Source organism: Corvus brachyrhynchos, unplaced genomic scaffold (genome assembly GCF_000691975.1).
Source record: "Corvus brachyrhynchos isolate BGI_N302 unplaced genomic scaffold, ASM69197v1 scaffold23, whole genome shotgun sequence".
NCBI lineage: Eukaryota > Metazoa > Chordata > Aves > Passeriformes > Corvidae > Corvus > Corvus brachyrhynchos.
The window spans coordinates 2,169,008-2,180,089 of NW_008238983.1; the positions used below are offsets into that span (position 1 = coordinate 2,169,008).

The window sequence follows — 11,082 nt, forward strand, 5'->3', positions numbered from 1 at the left end:
TGGCCTGGCCCAAGCAGGGCCTGGCCGGGCCCGCTGGCCCCCACACGGGGCCCACATCCACCTGTCCCAGCACCGGAAACGAGAGAGAGCTTGGGGGGGGAGTCTGTCTATTCTTAAGTGTGGATCACAGAGGTGGTCACAACTTTAAGTGGCTTAAAGAATTGTCCATATTCAAACTGGACAGCTGATAGGTTCTGTCAGGTCCCAGAGGAAGCTGTAAGCACCCCTTTGCAAGGACATCCCTTCCGGGACTATGCTTTGCTAACCCATGACAGGGGGAGTATGTGATTGCTAGTGTGAGCATCAGAGAAATTTTAAGACAAATTTGTGCTCTAAAAGAAACAGGTATTTTTTACAGTTTGTAAAAGCATTTATACATTTGGAAGGGGTGTTGTTTGTTGTCATCATCATCATCCTTTTCCCCATGCAGTAAGCTCATACCAAAACAAAGCCATACCTTGGATCTGGAAGGATCTTGGGTGCAAGAGAGGGAGAATGTGCTTGGAAAGCAGTAGCTGTGAATGTCAGCATTTGTCAGGAGCAGACAGCCATCTGATAAAGCTTAGCTCTACTCTGTCCTTCTGATTTCTACTTTGGTTCTTAATTTGTGTCTGCTTGCCTCTTTTTTGTATCTGTGTTTAAGAATAAAACAGCACTGTGACTTTAATAAATCTGTTTTATTTTTTTTTGTTTAATCTAGGGTTACCTATAGATGTGTACTATATATATATTTTAAGATTATCTTTAGAATACAGCTCACAGAAGAGCAAGGCACAGGCAAATTCCGTTAGCAGTATATAATAGCTCACATACTGTATGATTTATAGCAAATCCCTAATAAACAATATGTTAGAACGTATGATTCTTTATAAAAATATTTTTTTGCTGGTGATTTCTTTTTAATTTTTACTTTTAGGCCCTGCTTTAATCTTCCCTCCATAGGCAGATTTTTGTATTTTTTAAAAAGCATTGCAAACACTTTCATCTGCACCTCATTAAGCATTTTAAATCAGTTCATTTTGATTATACTGTTTAACCATTTATCACAGCACTTTCAAGAAATCATAATCTGTGCAGAATGAAGTTGAAGGTATTTTCAGATCATCTCCTGTTATATTTTCTCTTAATCAGTTATTTAATGTAGAGAAAAGGATTTTATTTCATAGGGAGACTGATTTGACAGTATTAGGTCCTAAAACACACATAAATTTCCATATGGTATATGTCAATGAGAACTTGCATATCTGACAGATAAAGACATGGGATCAAGTTTCCTTTGCTGCAGTAATCCAAGCATGCTGTCATGCTCCCCTTGCAGTGCTATCCCTTGAAATATGTAGGATAATAGCTGAACTTAAATATGTCTGTTTAGATCCTAAAGATTAGTTTCAGTGACTAAACAGAGATTCTTATAAAAATTCTGATGTTTTCTTCATGTAAATTTACCAGATGTTGAGGCATCTAATGTAGGAGCTATATTTATTATTTATTTAGATCATTTGTCTGTCATTACATTCCCTTATGCCATGAAAGTTTGGAAGTAATAAAAAAGAGTGTTAGAGGAACATAGTTTTTTCTGAGAAAAGCAACTTCATACCATCTTTTTAAAAATCTTTTATGAAAACACAGTCAAATCAAGGGTAGGGCTTTCTTTTTCCTAAGATATACAAATGCTTGATAAATAATAAACACATGCAGATTGTGCAGTTGGATGAAGACATCTGCTTTTTTCTGAGATGTTTTTGATGGCATTTCAGATTGAAGGATTGATCAAGAGTTTCCACATCTCAGAGTAAAGATCACTGGAAAAGCCAAGAGAAACAAAGACCTGCCCACACTAAGAAAGAAATCTCAGCCACACAGGGTGCTGGGAGACTGCAGGGGCAAGAACAAAGTGCGGTGTTTCTCTGTTCCGTGTCAGAAGGTTTAGCAATTGTTTAAAGAAAATGGTCATAGACTAGACAATACTTGGAAAAGAATAAGACTATAGGGAAAACTACATGATGGGAAAAAGTGAGAGGTGGTTGCTAAAAGAAATGAATTGTCTTAAAAACAAGTTATTACCTAAAATATTATGAACTCAAAAAGATTATAAATTGTTTATTAAATCAATTTTATGTGATAAACTATAAAAAACTGCTTTCTAGTCTTTTTTTCATATACTGCTTCCATAGGATTATGTCCCATAATGGGGGATGGGGAAGGAGAACACAAATAATCATTCCCTTTGGTTCGACCAGGCCTCTCATTAAATGGAAAATTCAGGATTGGTCTTTACTAATCCATCTATAATAATTACTCAACAGAAGATGGTAACAGTGAGATTTCCAGCAAGGAAAAGAAAAAAGAATGGTTTAAATGACAAGGCATATTTATAAGAAGATTGACCTAATATTCTAATAAGCTCTACTGCCCGAAGATAAAGATGGAAAAAAGACACTTTAAAGATGAGCTCAGCTTTAGGGGAGGAAAAAAAAAAAAAAAAGAGGAGAAACATTCTGAAGTCTGCACTCAGTCTTTAGCAGTCTGTCTTCTAATTTATACAGTGTGAGCTAAAGTTACAAGTGTAAATAGGGCACAAAATATACTTTTTACAGAACATATCAGCATTCTCAGGAAAGCAGATTTAAGGCTTATACAAAGATACACAGTAATCTATTTCTGAAATAATACTCGGTTTCCTACTTAAAGGTAAACAAAAAAAGCAAACAACCATTCTGAAAATAAAAAAGGAGGTGATCCATTTCCTGAGAAATAGTGTCAGCTGAATGAAAAACTTGCCATAGAACCTAGTAACACAGAATGTCAGAGCACCAAAAGACACTAGCCTGATGTTCCACACATATTCCAGAAATACATTTCCTGAATGTGATGGCAGTGATGACAAGAATTTGTCCAGCTAAATATGATGGTACAGTAGGCATATTGGAACAGCTAGGTGCTACAATGAAGTATAAAGAAAGCTGCTATGAGAGGAAAGTGAGGGGAATCCTGAAAACCTGGAATAATAAAAAGTTGATTGCTACACTAAGTTTTTCATTGAGTTCAGCAGTTCTTAAAATAAGGTTGTGGACAGTGAGGACCCATAGGAGCTGCTTGTTCTTCAAAATTCCATAAAAATCTTCGTGGGTCACAAACTACAATGTACTAATAAAGTCTTTGTGCCATTTCTCCCCAGTAGAAATTAACCATCTTATATCAACATCTAGTATTCCTATTGAATTCAATGAATTTCTTATTACATTATTGAATTATACCTGTAATTCTCTTCCTCATTATTTCAAACACTACCTCAGAGATTATTGGGGTTGAAGGTTTGCTGGAAGTTATATTGGTGGTGTTTTCAATGAACAAGAATGAGTCTTGAATTTCCTTCTGCTAGCCCAAATAAGCTTCATATGAATATAATAAACATATTTGTTCTATAAATTATATAGTAGCACCACTAATTTATTATTCCTTAATGTTGGTAAGATCTTCCCAGAAATATTGTTTGTGTCTTATTTATTGGTGTCATTCATTGGGGTGAGATTCTGATGAACTGCATGCATGAGAAAAAAATCACACAAAAGTATATGCAACTATTTTTGTTTTTAAGAATCACTCTTTTACTAAGTATGTATGTAATGGGAAACTTACAGGATGAGGCCAAATATGTATGAGATGTGTTTCAGATAAATATGAACAATAAAGTACTGAAAAAGTTCATTCATGGAAAATGCAAATTTCCATGTTAATTAGCCAGTGTGATTAAAGACTGCATAGAGCTCTAAATTTCTCACTGAAAAATCCTTGATTCTCAAAATGAAAAAGAAAAAAAAAATTACCAAACTGTAGATTTGTTAATTCCTAAAACATTACCATTTTACAAAATAGATTATGTTTCCTCTAATTAACACCATGTTCTGATGACAACACACCATGCTGTCCATAAGCTGTATTTTGACAATAAATGAGGCACTAACTCCTCCTGCTTGTAGCATTATGGCAGATGCTACTTTCCCATGCCTTCTTGTGCTGTCGTCAGTTTTTGTTTTGTTGTGTTTTTATTTTCTTTCTTTGCCTTCAAGCAGGTTTTTTTTATCTTTTTTTTCTAATCAGAACATTGTGATTTGAATGCAGAAATAGGATAAGGAAGACATAAGAGAAAGGGATGGGGAAAAGGAGAAAAAAAATGGATAAGGAAAATGGAAAGGGTAAGTGAATGCAAACAGGAAAGATTATGATGCGTCAAAGCAAGCAAAAATTAATTCCTTATTCCTGCATTTTCTTCCTAGTGCCACTAGAAAACTTAATGATAATAAGAGTATTATTGTCTCAGTTCAATTTAGAGGTTTTGGTGGCTTTTTTAAAAATAGAGATTCCTTGGTTTTTGTTTGAGATGTGTCCTTTGTAATAATGCATAACACTTATGCTTCTCGAGCGTGAAAGCCTCCTGACTCAGAAGAAATGAGGAAGACATGAACTTGGACAAACAAAAAAGATATATGAAAAGATGGCAATGAGGAATGGTAGGAAGATAATGACAGGTCAATATAAGGTGACTCAGATACTGAATCACTGACAAAGCTCACTGAAGGCAAGGATAGTCTCTCCATTCATTTAAAGGAACTTTGGATGATGTCCAGAGAAAAAGAAAATGAAAACAAAATACAATGCCCGGAAAAAAGGAAAGTTATATTATCATATATTGACTGGAAAATTAGAAAACATTTTATAACAACAGGAAAAAAAATTGTGAACAATACACGCACACTAACACTTACAAAAAGTCTTTCTAAAATCCTTACTGCTTATTCCATCATTTCATCTGTACCAGCACCAGCAATAATGACTATAGTTTTAGTTATATAAACATGTCTTAGCAATGTGGTCACTTCTATAACCATTTTAGCTAGAAAATTGCTACTGATCTCATAGATAGACTGGAAATCTTTCCTGTTTTCCTTTTTAATTCATTAAGCATCAAAATCAAAGGAAATATCTCAACATCTAGAAAGAGAAATTATAAAGAAAAAGGTGGAACAAGAGAGACAAAATATAATGAAGAGCAGATATTCTGAAAAACTTGTGTTCAGGCTAGGGTACTTTTGACTCTACTGGTGGCTTCTTCACTTGTTTCTAGAATCCTGAACAATAGCTCGGACTTTCAAAAGACAAAAGAGTGGGAGGGGGGAAGCATTACAAATCTTTTTGTTGCAGTCTTATTTTTAAAATATTATTCACAGATTTTAGACTTTTTTTATGACAAAGTCACATTTAGAACAAAGTTCCCCATTTTGTTAAATTTAAATTTATTGTTAAATTTAAATAGATAATGTAACTCTAAATTTATATATGAATAATTTCTACTTGTTACCCTACAGTGATAATTTATGGAAGAATTAACATTGCAGGAGGTAATGGCAATATTTCTACTTCCAAACACTATAACACAGCTCTATAGTCCACAGGGACTTTACAAAAAAAAAAAAGGAGTGAAGGTCAATAATATCAAACTGTCCAAATAACGGCAGGTGTTTGGTCCCAAGGTGTGATTCCATATGGTACACATGCTTGCAAAGACAACACTTTTGTGTTTGGGGATTTTTTCCCTTCTGTGGGTGCTCCTGGCTGCAAGCTGTGGGCAGAATTGATCTAAAGGGCTGACTCCTGACTGGTCAGGTGAGGCAGGTTTTCAGGCCAGTCAGAGGGTTACGACATGCTTTGGGACAAACAGAAGGGATGGAGCTCCTTGGGGCAGGCAACCACCCTGCTGATGCTGCACAGAGGCTTCCCTGAATTTGGGCTAGCCAGCAAGACCAGGGCAGCCCACACTCCAGAGCCACTTCTACTGGCAGCCGGTTTTTGTCATGCATCTGAACCATCTTCAAAGGTACAGCAGCAGGAAAACAGAAGTAAATGTACAACGTTATAAAAGTAGGTAAATTTTAGGTGGTGTCTGTGTAGATGAAGTTGTCAAAGAAGCAGAAATATACAGGGAAAAATATCTTATCCTGAACCAATTGGTACTGTTCTGTGGGAAGGCATCATCAGAGACACTCATGCCCTTTGGAAACTGAGACAGTGTCTAGACTTCAGCTCAGGAACAAGACAGTAATTCAAATGGCAAAATGCAAAATACTTTTCCTGTAATGCTGTTCAAATAAATTAAAAAATGTAGATCAATAACATGAAATTGAATGGCTTTGGGATTATTTAGAGGTTCCTCTTTTCCCAGCAGTCACATGTTTAAGGACTGTTAAAAATTGTTCCAAGTATTAGGGGTATCAGCTAGACCAAACAAGTTTATTATTTCCAAAAAAATATGTCCTAAAGTAACAGCTAAATGTAAGCAATATCAATTCATCCTCTGACAACTGCATAGCCAAAAAATGAATAGAGTTCGTTCTCTTTTTTGCTCTGGTCCCAACCTGCCCTCAATGTAGATTATTCTGGAAAACTTGACTCTGCATGGGACACTTTGTCAGTCTGATTTTCTCAAGGACTTTAGTGAAACCAAGCTTTTTACGCTCCCAGAAGTATTGGCAAGGGTTTCTGTAGCCTAACATGTGACCTTTCTTCTGACCTCTGGCTTCTTGGTTTTGGGGTATTTTTTATATTTTACGTTAGTCTTTCGAACTGTTGCAGTCAAAATACTTGTATTCCTCCCAAGTACAAAATACAGTTCCTTCCTTTTCCTTATTCTTGTCAGAGTGCTTCCCATATTTATCTGAGTCTATATGTCTGCAGTGCTGCCAATTATTATTATTATCATAAATATAGGCATTATGGAGTATTTTTTGGAGTTTTATGAAAGGCTGATACAAGCTGTTAAATTTTATTCACCATGGATGCCATCTCACTTTAATTAATAAAAATGCTACTACCTGCTTTTATTTTCAATTGTGCTAACATAATTCATGACCATATACAAAATGACTCTTCCTCTTTGCAGGCCAGGAAGGAGAGGAGAATACAGACTAGAACATTTGTTCTCTAAGAGAGAAGCGCTGCTGATGCTACAAGTGAGTGGGTAAGAGGAGGAGCAGAGATGATGTCCAAAACATGAAGTATAGTAAGTATTGCCAACTGAATTCCTAAAGTAAGAAATGTTGGGATGTTTTTGCATCCATGTTTAAGATGGCACTTGTCCTTTAAGAGATTTCATATGGCTTTAGATTCAGAAGCTTTCCTTAAAAAAAAGAGACAGAACAAACCAAAACAAAAACCTGCAGAAAATAAAAGGTCTGAAAGGAATTATTTTAGAAAATTTCATGATTTTTGATTCATTTCAAGTCTCACAATACTACTTTAGGTTTCCCTTTTGGATAACCTGTGATTGATGTTCATGGCACTATTTCTGTTCTCTTAAGTTAAACAGCATTTGTAGGAGACAGAGATAAATGAATCAAATAATTTTGAATCAGAACCACTGCAAGAGGAGCGAATAGCTTTCAACAAAAGATAACTCCTGCAGTTATTATTTATGAGTCAAGATTAGATATCATTCATTCTTGTGCCAGTGTCTCAGAAATTCTGTTGGCAGGTCCCTCACTCTGGTTCGGACTTCCAAGGGATCACAGATACATTAAACAGAAGGTTATTCTTCTAACCTGAACCTCCGCGCACAATTACCACAGAGACATGACTCTATTAATGTAATTACACTTCTACCACTCTAAAATCTCCATTGCACCATATGTTTTGGTGCAGAAAACATTTATGTAAAACACTATCCCTTGGTAATCAGCCTTCCTACTTCCTTCTAAACAACCTTGTAGCACTCAGTATTTTTAAAAGACCTGCTTCAAAGGATGCCCTCTGAAGCTGCATGCAATTTTGCATCTGCATCTCCTGTTTTATGTAGAAACTTTCATGTTAATTCAACTGCTTTTCAATAAAGCTTTCCAAACTAAGAAAGTACAGTGCACAGCACTTAGGTTCTCAGGGGGATTTTACGACACCTGTTTGGTTTTTGTTCTTTTTTTTTCTTTTTTCTGCAGAGAGCCTCTGCTTCAGATAGGGATACAGGCTGCTAAACATTTTACATAGGCATATGCAAATTTTTCCTGTCAAGAATCATGAAAGATATTCTAAGATCACGAAACAATCCAAATCACAGAAATTCAGATAATGACATTAGATATTAATAATTACATGTATCATGACAAAACACTAGTACACTTCTAAATTAGGAGAGTAACCCAGGTACACTGAAAAGCTAACTGTCGTTTTTCATTTTCTCAAATGTAATATCCAGACTGTGGAACCTGATACAGTGAACGCCAATCTGACAGAGCTTTTTACAAGAGTTTTGTTTATGCACAAGAGTCAAATTACTTGGGAAAGCCACTCTTCCACCTCTTTTTTCTTTCCATTTGTTATACCCTTTTCCTTTTTGCAGTTCTTTACTTAATCTTTGTAAATGGTATTTGTCAGTGTACTGACCAGACTTGGAATAAATTGGATGTTACTAAGCAGCATCACCTTGTCAAAGCTGAAAATGCTCCCAAGCCATAACATGTTGGATGGTTGGTGAACATGGAACACCAACTCCACTCCACTCTGTGGGCTGTTTCTCACAGTGCTGTTCACTTAATCAACCTGCAGGGAGTAATTAAGGGTGAATACAACTGACAAAGGCTTGGAAAGCAGGCAGAAATGCTTTTGTCAAGCATTTTTTTTTCCATTGTTATTAATATATTTATTATTTCTTCCCTCTGTGCTTTAACAAAATAAGTTGCTTCACTTCCCCTCCAGAGCTGTTAGTCAAAACACTGAGGTGAAGGCAAATCAAGTAAAGGTCAGTCCCGTTAACCAGAGAAAAGCCTCAGGTCACTCACTACTGTGATCATAATTAAGCAGTGTATCTTTGTGCTAGTTAAAGGTTAAATGAGTGGAAAGAAGGGGGATAAGTGTGATGAAAACAAGGAAACAGAAAGGAATGTAATCTTTTCAGCAGGTTAAAGGTGAGACATGGCATGGTTTATAGTATGAGTGCATAGGCACAGGGTTAGGGAGCCCTGGAATACAGTGCAGAAGTTGTCCCAACACTTCTGAATTAGATACAGAAAATAAATTATTTCTACAAAAAAACAAATTGATGTGCATTAATACATTAGCACACCAGTCAATTAGATTTGCTAAACATTATTAGCCAGTGAAATTACATCTCCTTTTATGTGCCTAGTGGACAGACACTTCCTGGAGCTTTAACTAACGGAATAAGGCTACACTGAATTAAAAATATATGGATTTGCTAGAGCAACAGCTAAGGAGACTGTGGATTGTCCCCCTATACACACAAATAGAAACACCCTGTTTTGCATTAACACAATCTGGTGTGTACACGACTTCCTAAACCTGTGAGATTTTAGCAGGACTGGATTCCCAAATACAATGCAACCCTCACAGAATAGCTGTGTGGTTTACTAAAAATACTGTGAGGGAAATGGCTGTTGCTTGGTTTTGGGGTTGGGGGTCTTTTAGTTTGGGCAGGATTGGTTTTTGTTTGATTTTGTTTCTGCTTCAGTGGAAATAGAAAAACCCTAAGCAATGACTTCTTTGAGCACAACATGGCAATCATGTCTTCTTTTAACTAGTCTCCTACCCCATGCTAACTCTTTATTGTGCCTTTGCCACAAAACAGGCCTCTGTTCTAAAGGATAATCCTAGTGGGCCAAGGAATATCTCTGCACATTTATTTAGTCATCCAGAAGTATATGTGTGCTAAGAAACCCACCTGGCTGATATGCTCAAATTCCCATGTCATGACAAACAGACGAAAAAAAAGCCTCAATAAAGCTAAACCTACCTAAGGTACAGCAGTGCAAATAATCAGAGCCATCACTTGCAAACTAAATACTTTCATGACTTTCTTCCCATGCTAGCATTATTAAGTATACCTGTGATGAGTTGGAGCATAAGGTTTGCGGATGAAAAAGTGAAAGATATGGGTGACACAAAATTTTCTCTGCTGTAGCTGAAGTGACAGTGAAAAAGATTTTGTCCATGGAGGGAAAGGAGGGGAGCTATAGAGCTGCTGAAAGCAGCTGAAAGAATCCAACTGTAGTCAGTGTCTTTGGGGGAATCTCATCCTACCGAAGCTGAGTAAACAAAGTCTGGGGAGTTCATTCTTCTGCTGCCTGCAGTGTTCAACCTTTTGCTATTCCACATTTCATCTCAACTACTTCCTACACCCCCATATGCTGACCAAGCCATCCTTTGCCAAGCATATTCTATGTTTGACTTCCAAAAGTTCTTCCTACCAGTGCTATGGTTATGGAACCTTCTCCTTCATGTCTTCCTGATCTTGTAATAAAAGTTAATTATGATTGACTTCAAGGAAAATCTGTATCTTTAGGTCTATACACAAGCAGTTTAGAATCACATCCTCTTAAAGCAGAGAAATTGCATAGGCAAACTACAAAAGTGTCTTTAGGATGAGGCTCAATATTTTCTTCTTTCCTTGCAATTTAGAAATTTTGTAGTACAATTACAGGGGTACCTTGTTAAATAGACTGTGGTCCCACAGAAGTGGATGAGATAATTCTTTCCTTGTCCTGTTTTTCCAGGTGATTCAGTTTTACCCTGAAGTTGTCACATCGACCTACATCTTTAAGTGTAGTGTAGACTTGGCACCTGTTAAAACTGGTGTGCTTACCCAGTGAATGGCTACCACTGGAAAAGAATGATTATTTGATTAAATTCATGGTGTGGACATGAGTTCAGTGTTGAGAAGAGGGTAGACATAAAACATTCTACAAAGGTCACTAAAGAGCCAATTGGAAAGATTAAGCCTTTTGATTACTATCAGCTATATCACTGTAGAATACAGTTAAACTGTTTTTCTGACATGAATGGAAAACTTTTTTTCTTTCTTTTTTTACAGAAAAGCTTTTAAAGACTGCAATTCATAAATGATCAGAGCTACTTTCAGCACATTTTAATTTACTCCTAATTTAAATGTAACAATTAAAAAAAATTAAACCTCTAACTGGTGCTCTTGAGATTTGCATAAACCTGTTAAATACACAAACTGTCTTTTAGCTGAACTCCTGACTTTTAAGCTTCTCTTATCCTCTCGCTTTTTTAATGATA

General features: G+C 36.2%; 1 long non-coding RNA gene across 2 annotated transcripts in view; it reads left to right on the plus strand.

Annotated features, from left to right (window-relative positions):
- LOC108447771 overlaps window positions 1–11,082 on the plus strand; it is a 97,164-nt gene that overhangs the window by 48,495 nt on the left and 37,587 nt on the right. The window contains exons 2-3 of one of the 2 annotated variants that reach the window (XR_001863455.1): window positions 4,102–4,196; window positions 6,938–7,057. This is a non-coding gene — a long non-coding RNA (uncharacterized LOC108447771). The remainder of the gene's footprint in view (window positions 1–4,101; window positions 4,197–6,937; window positions 7,058–11,082) is intronic. The other variant, XR_001863456.1, reaches the window with a different exon arrangement.